This window comes from Apodemus sylvaticus, chromosome 14 (assembly GCF_947179515.1).
Source record: "Apodemus sylvaticus chromosome 14, mApoSyl1.1, whole genome shotgun sequence".
Taxonomy (NCBI): Eukaryota; Metazoa; Chordata; class Mammalia; order Rodentia; family Muridae; genus Apodemus; species Apodemus sylvaticus.
The window spans coordinates 77,729,174-77,748,283 of NC_067485.1; positions in this window are offsets into that span (position 1 = coordinate 77,729,174).

Here is a 19,110-nt window from a genome sequence, read left to right on the forward strand (position 1 = left end):
TGCTGCATTGCTATTCTCAGGTACTAATAAAAGATGATACAAAGTATAACCTTGTCCCTTGGTAGGTTTTTATTAAAGCACTAATTTGAGGCAATCCAAGAAAATTGAAAACAAAGTCATGGAAAAGTGAATGATGGGACAGAAAGGGCCCTGTTGAAAACACGGAGAGCCTTCAGTCAAAGCATGAGTGGGAACGGCACCCAAGGCTTCAAGAATCTCAGTGAAAGACACCAATTCATTCTACTGAGCACATTCAAAAGTTTGATTTTCATCTAACTTCCAAATATTAAATCTGTTCATATTTATTCAAACTCTTACTTTAAAAACAACTGTCATAATTTTTGTGAAGTTCAAAACATCTATAATCTACCATCCAGAAGATTCAGTTTTAAATATACATTCTAAACACGTCCATGTACATATATTGAATATGTTATATATCATATGATATAATCTATATAAGCTATATAAACTGTATAAGCAACAAGATAATTTTATGAATGGAAACAACCAAAGTATCCAGTAGTAGTTAAAAAATTGAGTGGGTTGACTGTTTTAAGTATTGTGTGCTATCTTTGGGCATAAAGGCTATATGCATACAATGAATAAAAGTAGCACAACAATTCAAGCAGAGTCACAGGTGAAAATACAATATGATAAAACATTGAAAAGTGAAATGGACCAGAACTAAAATACCACTTCACACTCTAGGATGGATGTCATTCAAAAAGATGGAAAATAATAAATGTAGCTGAGAAGGGTATCATTGGAGCCTTTGCACATTCATAATATGAAATATTAAATGGTGCAGCCACTTTGAAAAACCATTTGGACATTTTCAAAATGTTTAACACAGAGTTACCATCTAAACTTACAATTTCCATTCCAAGAAAAAATGAAAATATATGACTCCCCACAAAAACCCTTAGTCCTGAAAAATCAATGACCTACTGATAATAAACCAAATGAAAATTGTCCAACTGCCTATCAACTAGTGAATGAATGGTTGTCAAATGTGACTCAGCAATGAGAGAAAAGATAGCTGACCTTGAAACTAGCACTAGTGTCAAAGACACTAGATACAAAAGGCCAAACAATGTGTGCGAGTGCTTCTCTGAAATTTCCAGAATATAAAGAGGGAAATGAAGATGGATTGCTGATGAGGAAGGCAGCTCTTTGGGGGAAGAATATGAATGTTCTAAAATCATAGTCCATAAGACTCTGACTATTCTGAAAATTAAATACTATACTTTAATAATACACTATCCGGTGTATTATATATTGGATGATATAAACTATATAAGCTTCTTGCTTTAAAAAATTACAAAAAAAAAAGGTTAAATGGAGACAAAATTGCAAACATGTTTGATCTCTTCATGAAATGTTGAATAAGACAGAAGGGTATCTGCAATGTGGATCTAATCAGATAAAGGTCACACATGTACCAAACAGTATTACCTACATGTCAAGACTCTACCCCACAGATCTAATAAAGGAGGGCTCCAAAGAAGGGCCATGCCAGCCACAGGATTATCAATGATGCTTGCAGTATTTTCATTCCTTACTTAAATTTGGGTTACATGGTATGTTATTTTATATCTTTTTAATTTGTTGGGCTACTTAATAAAAAAATGATAATCACTAAGAAATGCATACACTCACAGGAATCATTAGATTTTATTCGCATGTGCCTTCCCTGCCCACTTCACACCAAGTTGTCAAATCAAACATCATCATCTATGAGTGTTGTTTATAACATTAAAATCAAACCATAGATATATGCAGAAGCTGGAAAGAACCCAGATGTCCCTCAATGGAGGAACAGATACAGAAAATGTGGTTTATTTATGCAATGGAATACTACTCAGCTATTAAAAAACAATGAATTCATGAAATTCTTAGGCAAATTGGTAGAACTGGAAAATATCATTCTGAGTAAGGCAACCCAATCACAAAAGAACACACATGGTACGCACTCACTGATAAGTAGATATTAGCCCGGAAGCTTGAAATACCCAAGACACATTTCACATATCAAATGATCCCCAAGAATTTGGATACTCTGGTCCTTCTTAGAAGGGGGAACAAAGTATCCACAGAAGGAGATACAGATACAAAGTGTGGAGCAGAGTCTGGGGGAAAGACCATCCAGAGACTACCCACCTAAGGATCCATCCCATATACAGTTACAAAACCAAGACACTATTATCGATGCCCACAAGTGCTTGCTGAGTGGAGCCAGATATAACTGTCACCTGGGAGACTCTGCTAGTTCCTGACAAGTACAGAGGGGGACACTCTCAGATACCCAGTGAACTGAGCACAGGGTCCCCAGTGAGGGAGCTAGAGAAAGGACCCAAGGAGCTGAAGGGGCTTGCAATGCCATAGGAGGAACAACAATATGAGCCACCCAGTACTCCCAGAGCTCCCAGGAACAAAACCATCAACCAAAGAGTTCACATGGAGTTACCCATAGCTCGGATACATAGGCAGCAGAGGATGGCCTTGTTAGACACCAAAGGGAGGAGAGTCCCTTGGTCCTGGAAAGGCTCGATGCTGCAGTGTGGAGGAATACCAGGATAGGGAAGCAGGAAAGGTTTGATTGGGAAACGGGGGGAGGGGAGATGGCTTATGGGATTTTCAGGGAGGGGGGACCAGGAAAGGGGACAGCATTTGAAATGTAAATAAGAATATATCTAATAAAAAAAATCAAATCATAGGTAGAAAGAATTAAGAATGTATTTCTGTACACAGCCCTGAGTCATTGCCAATATTCTCTTGTTGAAAGTGTATACTTGAAATTTCCAATATAGACAGCAGGTGTTTTATAATTTCAAATATTAATTCCCAATTCGACTGGATGTTTGGTTAGCCTGTGGACCACTAGGAGCCACATAGTCTCTCCTTGTTCAGCTGTTTACAAAAAAAAAAATGTTTGTTGTCCCTTTAGAGTATTGAAATATATAGTGGTTTGAAGGACAATAGTCCCCACTGACTCATATCCTTGTATATTTGGTTCTTTAGTTGGTGGAACTGTTTGGGAAGGATTAGGAAATACAGCCTTGTGGGAGAAGATCTCTCCCTGGGGAGGACTTTGATATTTCAAAAGCCCAGTTAGCTGTCTCTGCCTCATGATTCTGTCGTGATGTCAGCTCTCGGTTACTGCTCCAGCACCATGCCTAGCAGTCTGAAATCATGCCCTACACTATGAAGGTCATGAACTGATCTCCTAGAACTGTAAGTCTCCACCTCCAAACTCTTTCTTCTATAACTTGCCTTGGTCATGGTGTCTTATCATAGCAATAGAAAACTAAGAAAAAAAAGTTTCTTCCATCATAGACTATTGACCAACTGTGTTTTTTGCAATTACACATCTACCTAAAAATCTCTCTCTCTCTCTCTCTCTCTCTCTCTCTCTCTCTCTCTCTCACACACACACACACACACACACACACACACACACATGTATGTACACATACATGTACACATAGAATATATCATATATGTGTACAATATAAAAATCATGTATATGTATATGTTGTATAAACTCTCTCATCAAACCTATTCTCTCTTCTATCTTCCCTCCCATTAGTTCCCTTCATTTGTCTAGGCAATTTTACTTCTGCTTTTATGCCATGTACTTTTATATGTGTGTTCCCTATACACATAACATTATATTGTGTAATTGTATGTGTCTTTAAAATATTACATCCACAAATTAGAAGAGGATAATTTTCTTTCTAGTACTTGTTTAATTTGACAATGACTATGATTATCTTCAGTTGTATCTGTTCTTCCTGCCAATGATCTAACTTTGTTCTTTTTACATGGCTGAAAAAAGCTTCCCTGTGTTTATCCATTCTTCCATTGTCAGATGAAGATTGCCTTATATATCGATTAAATAGTGTGTATTTCATGACTGTTACCCATCAAACAATACACAATTCAGGCTCATTTTTAAACCTGTAAATTTGGGCAGGTCTAGATCTTACACAAATCATCTAAGCAATTCTGTGAATCATCCTCCAAGTAGGTTAGACTTGGTTTGTTTTTGTTTTTGTTTTTGTTTTTATGTGTTTTCTTAAATTTCTAGAATAGGAAAAGAAATAAACCTTTTAGCATAACCTTCAAAACTGCATCCTCGCCTTTTTAACTTTTTGAATGTGGGTATGTTTATTCCTCTTGTTCCCTTTGCAAATAACATAGTTCACACTTTACTTAGCCTGGTGGAACTTGTTATTTTAGAAAGTCTTAATAGTTATTTTCCAGACGTTATTATGTTCTAAGAGTATGGACAGTTTTCTTAGATAATACAAAGAAAATGCCAAGGCTGTTTTGATAGCTGAAGAACCTTCAAATGAGATAAATTATTTCTCTTGATGGGAAGAACAACTCCATCTCCTCACCTAGGACTCACAATCACACCTTCATCCCTGTGGGGAATGTCTCAAGTTCACTAGAAGAATGTTGGGCTTATGTTAGACTTCATAGTCTTATGAAGTCAAATATAAGCATGTAGGCCCTCATTGTAGAAATAATGTCTGAATTCTTTTATTTAACTTCAGATGACCTCAAGAGTTTGACAGTGGTAGTTTCAGTTCTTTCAATGTTTTGAGCCCTCTAATCCCTTAATTCATAGAGAAGCAGAACTACAGCAAAAACAGTGTATCCTGTAATATAAATAATTTGTCACTGTTCTCACGATAGGGATTCTCTCAGTCAGGTTAGTCAGTGAATTGTTTGCTCTTTAATAAAATATTTATGTTGCTGAGTCTAAAGTGCCCTCAGCCTTGCAGTATTTAAAGGAACTTCAAAGTGAGTAATTACAAACTTGTCTCATGCATGTTGTCTTCCTTTGGTCTTGACCCATCGTGTCAAACTCTGAAAACCATGTCTCATTCTTCTTGCCCTTACCCCCTCTTCTCTCAAACATCCTTCCTGGTTGTGGTGAGTAAAGGCTAACGCCAGTGTGTACAACAGGAAGCCTATCCTGGGAGGCTTTGTGAATGTTTGGCCCATTACGATGACTTGCAAGTTCAAGGCCCTGTTTCCAGACCCAGAAAGGCAAGAGCCTTTCTCCATGGTCAGAAGTGCTCTGAAAAAGTAGTGATCTCAGCTGGTCACTGCATAGGCTGTTAGTGCTTATTTTCTAGCTTAGTCACAATGGTTTGTTACAGCCTACATAGTCTTTTATCCCCTAGATCTCAGAGGAAGAGCAACCTAATCTTCACCTCTTCAAATCTGCTATTGTCTCAACATGATTCATGTGACATCTGTGGACAACGTCACATGTACCTTACCCCCAATTCGACAACCTTCAATCCTCACAATCTGCTACATGTTACTGTTACCTTGCCTGTCCAGAAAAACTTTTCAAGGACAGTTACATAAATAATTTAATGATAGGAGATTTTCCAGGATTTTCCTAGTGGCCTCAATGTGATTCAAAGGGTTCTTTAGTAGGAATGCTTGAAGGCCTTTCCTAAAAAGGGGAGGGAGATTACAACAAAAGCAGAAAGAAAGGAATTGTTACCATGGAAGCAAAGAAGGAGGAAGAAGAGAAGAAAGAGAGGGAGACAGAGACAGAGATGTAGAGACACAGAGAGAGACTGATCCTTGTTAACTTTGAAGAATTGAGGAGCTAAAGGATTCAAGAAGCCTCACAAACAGTGGTTCTCAACCATCCTAATGTTGCAACCCTTTAATACAGTTCCTAATATGGTGGTGACCCCCCCCCACCATACAATTATTTTGTCATTACTTCATAACTATAATTTGCCACTGTTAGGAATCATAATGTAAATATCTGATAGGGAGGATATCCGATATGCAACACAAGGGGGTCATGACCCACATGTTGACAACTGATGCACTAGAAGCTGCACACAGTAGCCAAAGCATCCTGCTTTTTTAAACCCCACCATGAATTTTACCCACTAACCCTTTCTCAGATTTGAACTTGGCTCATTTCAAATCTGATAAAAGCTAAATGTTCCCGAATGATCTTCTCTTAAATAATATCTCATCCTCCCAAGGCAATGTGGTATTATAGCAACACTGCAAGACGAACATATAGCCTGAAGTTAGAAATGACTGGGTGGAGGCACAAGTGCACATTGACCACAACTACAGCGAAGGCTAGAGCAAAGGCGAGACTTGCTGCAGCCCCATGTTTTCTTTCCTAAGGTCTGTTAAACCTTGGGAATCTTACTCTAAGCATCTTGTTGTATCTCAAATCTCTAGGTAGCTTTCCCCAGGACAATTCTATTTTGCATCTGCCTGGCCCCGTAGAGAGCTTATTTGGATCATGACCTAGCTTTATAGCTTGGCTCATTTCCTTCCATTCCTATAAGTTAACAACAAATGTGTGATAAGGCAAAAATAAATGAAGGATAAAAGTGTAGCCTTTTCTTGCAAATAAAATTCCATGAAGAAGCTTATAGATGGGCTAGGTGAATTAGCAGTAAAAGGTATTTGCTGCCAAGCCTGACTGTTCTACGTTCAAGCCACAAAACATATGGTATTAAGAGAATCAGAAATGATGGTTATAAGTTATTCTTAGATTTTCACATGTCCCATAGCATGTTCATGCCCACACATACAGAAAATGGATAAAGTTACATGTAAATTTTTTTATTTAAAGTGACATATATTGAATTCATATCCCCTTGTGTGTGTGCATGTGTGTGTGTGCATGTGTGTGTGTGTGTGTGTGTGTGTGTGTGTATATATATATATATATATATATATATTAGTGATGTGTGTGACACATATGTAAAGAGGATCACATCCCATGTGTGCATATGTGTGGGTCCAAAAACTATATCAAGATTCCTCTTTTATTGCTCTTTGTCTTCTTTGTTTGAAACAAGGTCTCTCACTGAACATGAAGTTGACCATTTCATCTCTACCAGATGGCCATGGTCCCATGATATGAGTCTCTCTGTTCCTTAGCTCCGAGGTTGGTTATAGGTATGCCCAGCCATGTCTACTTTCTACACAGGTGCTGGGGATTTAAACTCAGGCCTGCATGTGCATCAAGTTCTCTCACAGGCTGAGCCACCTCCTCAGCATCCACTACACTCATTTCTTAAAGCAATTTAGAAATTACATTTGTTCTCTCTCCATCTCAATTTTTTCTTTCTTTTTCTTCCTTCCTTGCCTTTCTTACCCTTCACTTTCAAATCCAAAGTTCACCTGAAATAAGTTCAAGCCAAATGCCAAGCCCTGGGGCAGGCACACAGAGATGCTGAAGTGATACAGCCAAGCTCCTTGGTCTGTGTCTGGGACTTTGAGAAGACATCGTCCCTATATAACACAGTTGATGAGCAAAATTAAAACTGAGGAAAGAGAAAGAGAAAACACCACTATGCTTCCTACGTCTGTTTTTTTTTTTTTTTAAATTGGGGTATAATTTACATACAGTGAGCTGCTCAGATCTTAAATGTTCTTCAATCAGTGTTGATGAGTGAAATCAGACAGAACATGGCCATCATCCCTGAAATTCCCTCCTGCTGTATATCCCCCACCCCAGCATTTCCATGTGTTCTTCTGAGGCGATCATTGATCTGATATCTACTCTGGAAGGCAGTCAGTCTGGCCTAGACTTCCACTGGAATCAAGTCATAAAGGGTCTCCTTTGTTGTAAGTTGCCTGTTTCGCTCTGTTGATTTTGGAAGATCCCTGTATTCCACTGGACATATATATCCATGTTACAGATTCTTGGTTGGGGTCTGTTTTGTGAGGATACCACAGTTTGTATTTCCATTCTTCTGTTAATGGACATTTGGGTGTTTCATTTAGACTCATGAAAAAAGCGTGATAAACATTCTTGCCCAAGGCTTTTTGTGATTGTGCTTTTATTGTGTTTGGATATATCCTGAGGAGGGAATCCTGTGTATGTGTGTGTAGCATGTGTCTGTATCTTCTAACAGATTAATAACTATGTGCATGTAAGTTTTTTACTGTAAGCAATACACAGTAGATCAATACCTGCCTATGACACTTAGCTTACCACAATAGGAAGTTGAGAAAGCATGTGTCTGTTGTCATTCTCTTGCTGCAGTGGTTGAGACCGGGGTGGCTTCGTGGGCAGGACAGGAGCAAGCATAGTAGGAGGAAGCTGAGAGGAGCTAAGGGAAACAGAGCACAAGGAAGGGGCTGAGCAAAGAGGTAGTTTCAGCTAAAGATTCGACTCATCTTCATCCCATAGAAAGCGCTGGAACATCTTTTTTTTTTTTAAAGCTAAAGCTATTTTTTTATTGATATATTTATTTACATTTCAAATGATTTCCCCTTTTCTGGACCCCCACTCCCCAAAAGTCCCATCAGTCCCCTTCCCTCCCCGTTTTCCCACCCAACCCTTCCCACTTCCCTGTTCTGATTTTGCTCTATACTGCTTCACTGAGTCTTTCCAGAACCAGGGACCACTCCTCCATTCTTCTTGTATCTCATTTGATGTGTGGATTATGTTTTGGGTATTCCAGTTTTCTAGGTTAATATCCACTTATTAGTGAGTGCATACCATGATTCATCTTTTGAGTCTGGGTTACCTCACTTAAGTGCTGATAAAAGAACCTTCCTTCCTACCAATCCATCCCCTTGCCATTTTCTGGAAAGTAAGCATCTCTCTGGAATAAGACTTACATGTAAGAAGTAATCTTCTAGTCATCTCCTGTTTGAGGTCCAAGGGTGGTTATTCAAGAGAAGAGCAGATATGAGCTGTTCATGGATCCCCTTCCTCATATGTATGCATGTATGCATGAATATATGTATACATGTACATGTATATGAGCATGTGTATGCATACACATATGTAGGTGTGTATTATGCATGTATGTATGTGTATATGTATATATGTATGTATGTGTGTATGTATATATGTATGTAAGTGTGTATGTATGTATATGTGTGTATATATGCCTGGGTGATAGGTGTGTCCATCATGATAACTACAATAGCACCCACTATACCAGACAGATCAGCAGATATAACCTCTCCTCATGTTGTAATATGCAGGGTAGCAAAACCCATACCAAAGAAAGGCTGAGAAATGTTCACCCGCTGAAGCTGATAAATAATGCTTCCAGTTCCCAGATATTTGAAACCCTCCTGACTTCTTGGGGAATGAAAGGCCAACAGTGGCTGCTACTTTTCAACTTCTGCCTAGTGACCTTGTGGCACAAGAATGGTGTGCCTGCCAGCTGAGATCTGTCAGGACTTCCTAGCTCCCAGCAATGGCTGCTTATGTGTTGTCCCATGGACCAATCACGGTGCAATATGGCAGAAAAGCCAGTCGGTGGTAGTTCCCAGATGGAAGCTCATGTGCTTAAGAAGAATCCTGTCACGGTGAAACCAAGCTCGCCTCTGTGGGCTGGATATTCAGAGCAAGGGGTGTCTGCAGAAGCGTATATTATCCTAGATGGAGAGAAGCTTGGTCCTAGATCAGCAATATTGGAGAGTGTGATAGCAGAGAAGCCTCAGGAGCCCCGGGTGATCTTCTGACCCAGCAGTTTTGCTTTCTGATGTGTTAATTGGAGTGCACATTAACCACTTGCTGGAAAAGAAGAGTGTCAGGACAGCTTCACATGCATCCATGGCAACTCAATGTCAAAACACCTTTCCATGACCCTTGCTGCACTTGGTGCAAACAAACTGTGCTTCTGTCTTGTCTCAGCCGCAGTCTGAAGGGTCCTATTCTCGGCACTCCAAGGAGCTATTGTTCTGCGTCTTACAAATCACATGGTGCTGGAAACGAAAGCTGTTATTGCAAACTCATCACACTTTATTATTTCCATCAGAGAGAGAAGGGAAGTCCTCGGGCAGGCTTAGCTGAAATATGACAGGGGCCGAGAGGTGAGCTTGAAAAGCCTTTCATTTTAGCGTGCTGCAGCTGCTGCAAACACTCAAAATATTGTAAGGAAGGGCCTAACCATGGAAAACAACCATGAAACCCAGCAACATTTATTAATCTCTGCTTATTTCTCTGTGGTTGTTCAATAACAAGTGGCTGTAAGTTAATATTTAGGACTATTTGAGGTGAACTGTCTGGTCTGGTCAGCTACAATTTCTTCATAGTTTCCCCAAAGGAATGAAAAGACAAGGAAAAACAAATCTAAAAAAAAAAATCACACACACTAAAAAGAACTTAGTTATTACAGCAGATCATAAGCCAGAAGGTGATCCTTACAGAGATAGCATGAGCTTCAAAAGTATAAGGATAACTCCTTAGTTATTTTCAAACAATTATGATGTTGATTGAGTTCTAAAGTTGTCTATATCGTGTGATAAGGGGGACTAAAGAATGTCTGTCAGCAGCTAAATTGAGGCCAAGATAGATAGGAACAAAGGTCAAAGGTTCATTATTTATCCCATAATGTCTAGATGCCAGAGGAGAGGCAGACAATTGGGGGACAATGAGAATCAGATGGTTTTCAAGTCACCTCAGTCAGTTGGCTCACAGAAAAGCAGGACGCTGACTGTTGTTTGTGGTGACTCACTACTTACATCAGAGACTTACTGTCCATGGCCTGGACACCTTCACTTTCCCTCAGAAATGAATCACAACATATAAGAGAAGTATTATTATATTCCAACCTCAACAGCAGCCACGTGTTATATAATCAGAGCATAGGCAGACCCTTCAGCATGTAATCTTCAGCCAACTCCTGACAGCTAACCTAATGGAACAAAAGGAATGTGTTGTGTTGAAAGTGACATTTTGAAACTAAAGCTGACTATGAGAATATCTATCCACTGGCTACAGTTCATCTCCAGCAACTTTGAATCCTTCCAAAAAATGTTAGTCAAGGATCTGAACTACTGAAGACAGAAGCATATTGATATCCTTAGATTCAAACAGTCATGAGACCTTGGCATTGTAGCTCATGCTTGTGATCCTTGATTCCTGGCAACAGAGACAGGAGAAACACCGTGAATTGGAGGTTGGTTTGTGCTACATAATAAGACCAAGGTATCACCAAAATGAATAAATAGTAAAATAAATAAGATGCTTTTTTTTTGAAAAATTATAGTAGGAGACATGTAGACTAAAAGCAACACACTCAAAAACAAAACACCTTAGTTATCACAGTAGATAAGCCAGAAGGTGATTTTCAGCAACTGAAAATAATAGGTAGGGAAGGGGAGGGAAGGGGAGGAAAGGGGAGAGAATGGGAGGGGGGAGGAGAGGGGAATGGAGAGAAGGGGAGGGGAGAGGAATGGAGAGAAGGGGAGGGGAGGGGGAGGGAGAGAAGGGGAGGGGAGGGGGAGGGAGAGAAGGGGAAGGGAGGGGAAGGGAGAGAAGGGGAAGGGAGGGGAAGGGAGAGAAGGGGAAGGGAGGGGAAGGGAGAGAAGGGGAGGGGAGGGGAGGAGAAGAGAGGGGATGGGAGGGGAGGAGAAGAGAGGGGACGGGAGGGGAGGGGGGAGAGGAGAGGAGAGGAGAGGAGAGGTTGAGGAGAGGAGAGGAGAGAGAAAAATAAATAGCACAGGATGATGTCTATAAAAGTCTCTGATGCTCAGCTGGGAGAATGACAATCATAAAAATTAATACCTGGGCAAGGGGAGCTCAGAAAGATTCTTCTAGCAATTCAGATGCCCAAGCAAACACTGTCCGAACAACACAAAGGGAGTTTGCCCCTTGTTTGCAGAAGATCAAGCAGGAGACAAAGCACAAATCTAAATTTTGTCATGTTGACATCTTGATTTTATTTGTGGGATGGCCTCTCAGGCAACCATGGGGGGTGGGGTCACAGAGAGTTTTAAAGGTAGACAGACAAAAGCCAAAACAGGAGAGGAAACTTGGGAGCACCTTCCCTTACTTCCAGGAAGCACAGACTGAAGGTTTGCCTTCTCCTCCACACTGGAACCTGAGGTGTGTAATTTAGGTGATTCAGTCTTCAAAGCCATAGCCTGTAACCTGTGTGTCACAAGGACAGTCAGACATGGGACTAAAATTCCTGAAATCCTTAAAACATTTTCTGCAATGGCGGAGGTATATTCTTTCAAACTGTGGGAACTGAAATCGTTATCCTAGCAAATCAAACATAATGGAGGAAAATAACAATACCAACAAATGAAACCAGTGTGAAGCCACTCAGCACCCTGGTACTGGATTAATCATGTTGTTCTTTGAGAATTTAAAGCTTTTAATCATGGAGTGCTGCCTTCTTTGGTTAAAACTCATGGGCACTTCACAGGTTTGTTTGGGACTCCGGGGACCCTTTATTGTTCAGTAAGTACAATGGAAATCCTGTTAAGAATAAAGAATCGAAATTAATGTCGAAGTGAATAAAGAAGCCAAAAAGGTCAAAATTTGTTCCTAGGGTCAAAAGAATATGCCAGCATAAGAAAAAGAATGGTCCAATCAAAATTAAATACAGACCTTATGCCCCTCAATTCGGGGAAGTAGCAAAGCTATCTGCAACTTGAGTTTCCATTCTCTCTGTATTTCAAATACATAACACCATGAAAATATATTAAAATGCATGCAAACATTTGTCTAGGCAAGAGATACATTTCTGTTTTTTTCTTTCAATCTGAACACTTCAATTATCTGTCCATCCCTTAAAATGAGTGTGGGCCATTCCATTGTCTGGGTAATAAAAGTCACCAGCAGGAACCAATGTCTTGGTATTAAACAAGATTGTGTTTCGTGGGTGAAAATACGCTGAATACTAGTATAATAGGAAAATATGATTCTTTCTGTGTATTTATCAAAATTTTAGTGAATTACAAGCTGATATTTAAATATTTTCATTCCATTTCATAGACCTAAGAATCCAAGGTTAGCAACAGTCTGAAGAAGAAAAGCAAATGGTGAAGAGGAAGAAAACAAGAAATACAATAGGAATGGAGGGAAGGAAAGACTATTCCTATAGAGAGAGATAATCATTAGCTCTGGCTGGCACTCTAGACAAAATCCATTTCCTCATCACACTGGACATAGAAATATAGAAACACATTTACTTTTAAAACCCAGAATAGAGTTTCTATTCTTTTTCTTTTTTCCTAAGAAAAGAAATAACACCGCAGAATAGGCCAAGGCTGAGGAGCAGCAGTACAAATACAGAGAGGGGTTCCATGCACAAAACCCTCGGCAATTCACGCTTCAGTCAGCACACACGTGTGCATCAGTACACATAAATGCACTTAAAAGAAGTATGTTTTGTAATAATATTAGTATAATTATATAATATCAATAATATTAATATAATATCAACTATATTATAATATGTTTGTATTAGATATTATATGTGAAAGATAATAAATATATAACACTAAATAATAATATTATTAAAGTAATAGTTTAAGTTTTTTTATTCTTCTCTCATGTAATTCATCCTGACCACAGTTTCCCCCTTCCTCCTCTCTTCCTAGTCCCTCTCCACCTCCCCTCTCCCCCAGATCCACTCTTCTTCCTTGCCCTTCAGAGGCGAGCAGGACTCGCAGGCATATCAAGGAAACATGGCATATAAAGTTGTAATAATACTAGGCACATCCCGTTATACTAAGGCTGGATGAGACAATCCAGTAGGAGGAGAGCGGTTCAAAACACAGGCAGAAGAGTCAGGGACAGCTCCTGCTCCCACTCCTTAGAGACCCAAAGAAGACCAAGCAACACAATCATAGCATATCTGCAGAGGACCTAGGTCAGACCTGCGCAGGCTCCCTCATCGTCAGTTCAGTCTTTGTGAGCGCCTAAGAGGTTAGTTGATTCTGAAGGTTTTCTTGTAGTGCCCTTGACTGTGGTTCCTCCAATCCTTTCTCCCCTCTTCTGCAGGATGCCCTGAGCTCCTCCTAATGCTTGCTTGTGGGTCTCTGCATCTGTTCCCATCAGTTGCTGGGTGAGAGCTTCTTTGCTGAGGATTATGCTAGGCTACAAGTATATCAGAGTCTTACTAGGAATCATTCATTTACTTTTTTTTTCTGCCAGCCACATTTGGTTCTATTTTAGGTCTCTGCGCTATCCAGCCTCTGGGTCCTAGCCCTCCAAGCAGTGTCAGAGGTAGGCTCCCTCTCACGGTGTGGGTGTCAAGCTGGACTTGTCATTGGTAGGCCACGCCTACAATTTCTGAGCCACCTTTATCGAAGCATGTCTTGCAGGCAGAACAGTTTTTAGGTTAAAGGTTTTGTGGTTGTGTTGGTGTTCCAATCCCTGCATTAAAAGCCTTGCTTGGTTATAGAAGATGGCCAGCTCAGGCTACATGTTATATTCCCATTACTAGAGCTATGTAATACAAGCTGTAGTAAGACAAGTTGATATACAAATATTTTTATTCCATTTCATAGACCTAAGAATCCAGGGTTAGCAACAGTCTGAAGAAGAGATGGAAATGGTGGAGAGGAAGAAAACAAGAAATACAATAGGAATGGAAGGAAGGAAAGACTGTTCCTATAGAGTAGGACTTATCTTAGCTAGGGTCTTAGCTAGGGTCACCCTTATAGATTTCTGGAAGTTTCAATGTGAGTTTATAACTCATCCCCAAGTGTACCCCAATCTCAGTTGTCTCTCCATCGTCCCTGGCCCCAGTCCATAAGTGATATCTATTCTATTTCCTCTTCTATGCATCCACACCCCTACTCACTCCTTGATCCTTCCTTATTACTTAGCCTGCTGGGTCTGTGGACTGTCGTATGATTATCATTTACTTTACAGCTAAGATCCCCTATAAGCGAGTACATATCATTTTTGTCTTGCTGTGCCTGGTTATCTCACTCAAGATAACTTTTTTCTAGTTCCATCCACTTGTTTGCAATTTCATGATGTTATATTTTTTTAACAGCTGAATTATACTCCATTAGGTACATGAACCACATATTTTTTATCTATTCTCCAGTTGAGGGAAATCTAAGTTGTCTCCAATTTCTGGCTATTATCAATAAAGCTACTATGATCATAGTTGAGCAAGTGTCTTTGTGGTAAGATGGAGCATTCTTTGGGTATATGCCAAGCAACGGATCTTGTGTAAATCAATTCCCATTTTCTTTTGAGAAACCACCATATTGATTTCCAAACATTCTGTCTTTGTCATGAGACAAAGAACCATCATTGATGCCATTGAGTTCATTTCTGTTAAGGATAGGCATACAGCCTACCCTTAAGATTAGTTTGTTTATCTAGTGAGACTCTCTTGGGGAAAGCTAAGGTTTCATTTGCAAATGGCTATCAATTGGAAATTGCTTCTGTGCTTGGGTTTGTGTGAAGTGTCCACTTCTTTCCTTTTAGCTCTAGGACTCCAAGAGTGCAGAACCATAGAAACCCTGTGCATTCTGCCACAGTCTCTATGCGTTCATATGTTTATCCATCCTGTTGATTTAGAAAGCCTTATTTTCTTGGAGTCCTTCATCCCTCTGGCTCTTACACTCTCGCCCTCTTCTTCTGCAGGGTTCCTGGAGACCTGAGGGTATTGGATGGAGGCATACCATTTAGGATAGAGTGCTCTGCATAACATCTGGATGTATTTGTCTCTGTATTTGTTCCCACCTGCTGCAGGAGGAAGCTTCTGTGATGATGGCTTAACAATGAGTCTGATATATGAATATAACAGAATCTCATAGCAAGTAATTGTATTGCTACTTTTTGCTTTGGTTTGGTTTTTATAACAATAGCACTTGCTTTGTTAGGTTCATGAGCTATCTAGTCTCAGGTTCTCAGTCACCCAAGAAGCATCACATATAGTGTTGGGTTCTGTCTTATGCCTCTCAAGTACTGGAATAAACACCATGCACCACCATGTCCAGCTAATTCTTACTCAAATTTAAGCTCTGTGGTTCTATGGACTACAACTTGTTGTCATTGACCTAACAGCTAATACCCAGAAATAAGCAAATATATGTTGTATTTGTCTTTCTAGGACTGAATTATATCACTTGGGATGAGGATTTTTTTGTTCCATTCATTTACTTAAGAATTTCATGATTCGATTTCTTTAGCAGCTGGATAATATTCTATTTTGTAAATGTACCACATTTTTTCTTCTGTTGAAAGATATCTATGTTGCTTCTTCATGGCTTTTATAAATATAGCAGCAATGCGCATTACTGAGCTTGTTGTAGGATGAAGTATCCTTTAGGTGTACTCAAGAGAGGTAGAACTGGATCTTGACAGAGAGAGATTCCCATCTTACCACCACATTGATTTCCAGAATAGTTGCAGACAGACGTTTGCACTCCTATCAGCAATATATGAGTATTCTTGTTATTCTACATCCTTGGCAGCATAAGTTGACTTTTTTCTTGATCTTGGCCATTCATAAATTCTCAGAGTGGTTTTGATTTGTGTTTACCTAATGACTAAGGATTTTGAACAATTCTTTGGCTATTTTTGGTCATTTGGGTTCCTTTTTTGAGAATTCCCTGTTTAGATTTATACCCCATTTTTAACTGTGTTTTGGTTTTTTTGATATATATTTTTTGTTGTTGTAGTTGACATCATTCTTGTTGACATCATTGGTGATGTTCTTCTCCTCCTCCTCATCCTTCTTTATATAATTTTGATATTAGCCCTCTATCAAATGTGTAGCTTTAAAAATTAGGTGTCCATAAGTGTGAGAAAGAATGTATGTATGAGTCTTCAGTTGGGTTGTATTGATGTGTCTATTTTTGTGCCAATAACCACACTGTTTTTGTTACTATATCTCTGGATTGCAATTTGAGGTTGGAAAGGGTAATATCCCTTAGTAGTTTGTCAGGGTTTTTTTTTTTTTTTTTTTTTTTAGCTCTCCTGGGTTATTCTGTTTCTTGTATGAGGCTAAAAATTGTCTTCTCAAGCTCTATGAAGAAGGATGTTGGAATTTTGATAGGGCTGCACTGAATCTCCAGATTGCTTTTGAGGTGATGTCCACTTTTACTACATCAAGCAATTTTACTGATCCATGAACATGGAAGAGCTTTTCATCTTCTGATATCATCTTCAATTTCATTCTTCAATAACTTGAAGTGTTTATCATACAAGACTTTCACTTCCTTGGTTACAGTTTCCCCAAGATATTTTATATTATTTGAAGCTATTTGTGAAAGGTGTTGCTTTCCTGACATCTTTGTCAGTTCACTTGTCTTTTACATATAAGAGGGCAACTGATTTTTGTGAGTTAATTTTTGTATCAGCTACGTTACTGAAAGGGTTTACCAGCTGAAGCAGTGATGATAGTGGAATTTTTAGGGCCACTATATATGTTCTCTAATCTTCTGCAAATAAAGATACTTTAACTTCTTCCTTTTGAATGTGTTTCTTCTTGATCTACTTGAGTTGTCTTATCGCAATAGGTAAGAATTCAAGTACTATAATAAACAAATATAGAGAAACTAAACAACTTTTTCTGATTCTTAATTTTAGAGGAATTGCTTTGATTTTCTCTCCCTTTAAGCTAATGTTGACTATCAGCAAGAAAATGCCTTTATTTGTGCTGAGATATGTCCTTGGTATCCATAGTCTTTCCAGAACTTTTATTATGAAGGGATGTTGGATTATGTCAAAAACCTCTGCATCTAATGAGATGATCATATAATCAAGTTGTTTTCGTCTTGTCGTTTGTTTATATGATGAATTACCTTTATCAATTTAGATATGCTGAGCTATCCTCCCCCACTCTAGGCTTATGCCTACTTGATCATGGTGGGTAGTCTTTTCAATGTGTTCTTGCATGCAGTTTGCTAGTACTTTATTGAGAATTTTTTGCTTCTGTGTTCATAAAAGAAATCAGTTGGAAATTCTCTTTCTTCGTGTATCTTTAATACTTCTTTGAAAATCTGTTAAAAGTTTGCACTAAAACCATCTGAGCCTGATTTTGGAGGGGTTGCAGGGAGTTGTTTATTTGTTTTTCTTTTGTTTTGGTAGACTTTTTAATTACTGCTTCTATTTCATTTGAATTTATAAGTCTACTAAAATTGCTTATCTGATCTTGGTTTAACTTTGGTATTCAGAAATTATCCATTTTTTTTTAGATTTTTCCAATTTAACAGACTACACCTTTTTTATGGTTCCCTAAATCTCCTCAGTGCCTGTTGTTATGTCCCGTCTTTTTCTCTACATTTAGTGATTTGTATATCCTTTCTCTGATTTCTACTTACTTTGGGTAAGGGTTCATCAATCTTACTGATTTTCTTTAAGAATCAATTCTTTGTTTTATTGATTTGTTGTATTGTTTTATTGTTTTTATTGTTGATTGCTTTTTTTCTATTTTATTAATCTCAGACCTGAGTTTGATTATTTCTTGCAGTCTAATCTTTTGGGGGTATGATTTCTTTATTTTGTTCTAGAGCTATCAAGTGTGGTGTCAAATTACTAGTAAAACAAATCTCTCCAGTTTCTTTTTTTGTAGACACTCTGTTCTATCCATTTGTCTCTTCAAACCCGCTTCATTGATTATGTCAGATATTCATTTTCATTCAAATCTAGAATGCTTTAAATTTCTATGTTGACTCATCCATCACTTAGTAGAGAGTTCTTCAGTTTCCATGAATTTGTGGGCTTTCTGTTGTTCCTGGTGGTGATATCCAACTTTAATCTGTGGTCAGATAGGATGTGGGAGGTTATTTCAATTTTCTAGTATCTGTTGAAACTTGCTTTGCTTACAATTATGTGATCAATTTGGAGAAAGTTTAATGGGGGTGCTGAGAAGACAGTGCAGTCTTTTGTGTTTGGGTAAAATGATCTATAAGTACCATTAAGTCCATTTGGTTTATAACAGCAGTTAGCTCCAGCATTTCTCTGATTAATTTTTGTCCGGATGATCTCTCTGTTGTCAAAAATGGGATATTGAAGTCTCCCAGTATCAGTCTGTGAGGGTCTATATGTAATTCAGGCTGTAGTAATACTTCTTTTATGAACTTGAGTGTTCTTGTTTGAATGAGTGTTAAGAACTGCAACGTGCTCTTGGTGGATTTTTCCTTTGATGAGCACGTAGTCTTGATTACGTTTGGTTTGAAATGTATTTTGTCAGAAATTAAAATGGCTATACCAACTTGCTTATTAGGTTTATTTGCTTGGAATATCTCTACCCAAAGATAATGTTTATTCCAGATAACTAAGGCATGTTTCTTGGATGTAGCTGAGTGATGGATCCAGTTTTCACATCCATTCTGTTCATTTGTGTCTTTTTATTGGGGAAC